Raw genomic sequence first — 3,864 nt, 5'->3', positions numbered from 1 at the left:
GCGCCTATGTTATGGGCGTCCACATGTATAATGTCCAGACTTACCTCACCCTCACCAGGTTGAACAGCCGGTAAAGCGTCCTGAGCAGTGTCGTCTGTACCCTCCTTGTCTGCATTACCATTATCGTCCTGAGCAGTGTCATCTGCACCATCCTTGTCTGCATTACCTTTATCGTCCTGATCTAAGTTACCTTCACCGGTCTCATTCGCACTGGGAGGGAGTATCGTCGTGGACGTGGTGGTCAGCAGACGTGTTTTGATTCGCTCTACTACTGGCGTCTGGTGGGTGGACGTGTTTGTCGTCGCTGTTGGCCGGCGTGTTGACGGATGGGCGGATAACGTCACGCTGGGGGTGGTATATGTGCCGTCATGGGCTCCTACACACCTCCACTAAAGCGGAAGGAGTCCATAGGACTCAAATTTAGTTGTCATGTTGATCCCGACCTTGTATCCACGACGATCTTCGATGTGTTACAGATCAAGCAGGAAGAAATATTTGGTTAACAACCACTGCCAGGGAACAGAGTGGTGTTGAAATTTGAAAACAATGCAGAGTGGTACGGACCAGGACCACATACCGGCACATAGACCTGAGAAGTGTCACAACATGGCACATCACTTAGTAAACTCAGTCAAAGTCAGTAGGTTAGTGTTTACTGAAAAAGGGAAACATTTTTTGGCGGGGAGCGAGCCTTCGGAGGCAGTTCGCCTCTGTAAAGGTTGACACATGACTGAGGCTAAATGAGGTGACACTGCACACCTTAGCCGACCGCTCCCTCCCCTCACACTTGACACCCTCAAGTTATCAGCTTACACGCTTTTCTCGCTATACAGAATTAGAAATAAATAAATAGTTAGGAGAAGTAAACCCATTATATATAATTTTTATTCTTTCATTATTATTTAACATCAATCCCAGGAGCTTCGCAATTACACACATCTAGGGTAGTGGTTTGAGGCATAGTGAGATAGACGAGGTATTGGGATGACCTTATTCTCACCCCTATCCACCCCAACCTATTTCCAAGCCCAAACCATCAAGCATCATTTCACCCTTCCCAGACCGGATGTTCTATGCAAGCCTTTAGTAGTAGTATTATTTCCTGTTCATATGTAGAGTAGTGACCCAGTTCACAAACACACAGATGCTATCCCATTCCACACATGCTCACCAGAGGACATACCACGCTGGAAGACAGAAGAGTTTGGGGAGACGTGATCACTACCTACAAACTCTAATATTTTTTTGTTAACTGTGTTATCACAACATATACCTCACGAATCTTAGTCTTGATATTATTATTATTATTATTATTATTATTATTATTAATATTATATTTTAAAACCATCCCTCAGTAACTCAGTAAGTCAAACAGCAACAGTGGACTGAAGGCTCTAATATGTTATGGGATAGACTGCTTCTCTCTCAAGTTGAGTCATTAGTGAAATACCCAGCTTCAGGGGGCAATGGCCGAAAAAATTCGGCCAAACACGAATTTTTCTGAAAAATTTATAAAAATACTACAACGTTCTGGCAACACCGTGGTGCAAACCGTTTAATGTTATGATAATAAATAACGTAATTAGAGTAAATTTTCCAGTCGCAATTGTCCCAAATCTGGTCCTCGCGGCTCAGGTGCGCCGTAGGGTGATGCGTCATACGTTGTAAGCGTCTAGTATTTCGTAACAGAGTGGAAAATATCTTGTTATGCATATACAAATTATAAACTCACTCATTGGCAACAGTCTTGTGTGAGAGGGAGGGACGATAAGCCGATTACTAGCTCAGTCACTCCCTCTGTGTCTGTGCAGCCGGTCGTATGCCTGATGTGCTCTCACAGATCGTATTTTGTTGCATATACAGCACAATGGTTATAGTATCGGACAAGAAGAAAGCTCTAAAGGCAAGAGCTCTACGCGTTAGCCAAGTAAAGAAGGAGCGTAAAGCCACACTGAGGCCAAACAAGAGTTCTCTTGAGTGAAGAGAGAGGGCAGCTCGCTGCAGGTGTGTCGCAGCCTCCCGCCCCACAACACACACTACCTCGCCTCACTTCCTCACACTCCCAGGCACCCACACCTCCTGTGGCACCTGCCACACCTCTGTGGCACCTGCCACACCACCTGCGGCACCTACCACACCACCTGCGGCACCTGCCACACCACCTGCGGCACCTGCCACTCAAGATCTTAGACCTGCAACTCAAGACCTTCTCCCTCTTGATGTTGCAAGATGTTGCATATTTCAGACCAATTATATTAGGTTAGTATGTTTTATTTTTTATATCTTGATATTACATCATAAATAATTGTAAATATAAAGCTGCTGTCCTTTTTTTTTATTTTTTTTTTTAATAATTTAATTTTTTTAATATTTTTTTTTTTTGTTTATCAGGCGATCTTCATGGAAATTACACACCTTACTGAAGGAATGCCAATCTACAAGGGTGGTCATTTTGATTGAAATTGGTCGTTCATCAACCTCAGCCACAGGTTGCTGAACTTTGACCTTGATTTTCTACAGGTAAGTAATTTGCAACTACATGGTTGAATAACTTTTTTATTTATTATTCAATTTACATGAAACTTGCACATTATATGTAGAGTCTATGCCTCTAAAAACGCGAGTGATATATTTCCCCTAAGATCATTTATTGATTTTATAAATATTTATAAACCTCATTTTGTTGCATAATTTTTTGAGTGAACTTTGAAAATTTGTATTATTGCACTAAATACATTTGGGATAGTAATGCCACTAGACAACCTTTATTATATAGAAATGTGATAGCTGAGTATCATAGAAATGATTTCAGTTGATATTTGTATTTGTTATATGAACTTAAAAACATGTTAAAAAATGGTTAAATTTTTTTTTTTCTCCCTCTCTATTTAGGCTGCGATGCTGAAACTTGGACCACTTGCAGCCCTCTTTCAATGTAGCACGTCAATAAATTTTCATTGGACTAGAACAACTTTTATGACACCAAAGTCTTGGCCCCTTCAATTTGGTAGGACATAGCATCTACAGTTTCATCAGGCTGACCTTATGCCATTAGCACTGTATGACAGTTTAGTTAGTTAAGTTCATTTATTATGCACCCCATACCCATCTTGCGGGCGGTATTGGAAAGGGTTACAGAGGCACATAACGGGCTCAGGGACTGAACCCCACAATTCAGTTAGCTAAGCAAGTTACAAAATCAAGATCAGCTAGTTACAAAATTCAATATAAGTAGCCCCATCGACAATGGGTTCGAGACCGCCGACAAGTACAGTTTCTAAATTAAGAACTGTCAATTTCACTTTGCCTCAGATCTACAGGATCTTGTTGAAGATTTAGTTTTAACAAAAAGTGAAACACGAGAACATGAACTAATAGGGTTGAGATAGGAGGAAAGGCTTTGCGGAAGATAAAAGAGCTGAGGAGACATGTTTGCTACCTACATTTCTTCACGTGAGTTCATTTTAGTTTAAAGTTTTCCATCTTAAATTAAATACTACTATCATCATCCATGTATTGGGTGGCTCAGGCATTCAGTTTACAACTCAGTAAGTGTTTACTGAACGTGGGAATCTCTTCATGTGTGATTATTTAGCTTAGTTTAACGTTTTCTATCTTAAATTAAGTACTACTATCATCAACCCTGTATTGGATGGCTCAGGCATTCAGTTTACAACTCAGTAAGTGTTTACTGAACGTGGGAATCACTTCATGTGTGATTGTTTAGCTTAGTTTAACGTTTTCTATCTTAAATTAAGTACTACTATCATCAACCCTGTATTGGATGGCTGAGGCATTCAGTTTACAACTCAGTAAGTGTTTACTGAACGTGGGAATCTCTTCATGTGTGATTATTTAGCTTAG

The 3,864-nt window shown here is 40.7% G+C and overlaps 1 long non-coding RNA gene across 1 annotated transcript; it reads left to right on the top strand.

The window, feature by feature from the left end:
- The first annotated feature begins 1,813 nt into the window (after window positions 1-1,813).
- On the top strand, window positions 1,814-3,001 carry LOC123748798 (uncharacterized). Its single transcript, XR_006771814.2, has 3 exons — window positions 1,814-2,259; window positions 2,392-2,520; window positions 2,893-3,001. It is a non-coding gene; the product is annotated as an uncharacterized lncRNA (long non-coding RNA).
- The last annotated feature ends 863 nt before the right edge of the window (window positions 3,002-3,864 follow it).

Source organism: Procambarus clarkii, chromosome 61 (assembly GCF_040958095.1).
Source record: "Procambarus clarkii isolate CNS0578487 chromosome 61, FALCON_Pclarkii_2.0, whole genome shotgun sequence".
NCBI classification, from domain to species: Eukaryota; Metazoa; Arthropoda; class Malacostraca; order Decapoda; family Cambaridae; genus Procambarus; species Procambarus clarkii.
This window is presented reverse-complemented; position numbering and strand designations above follow the sequence as displayed.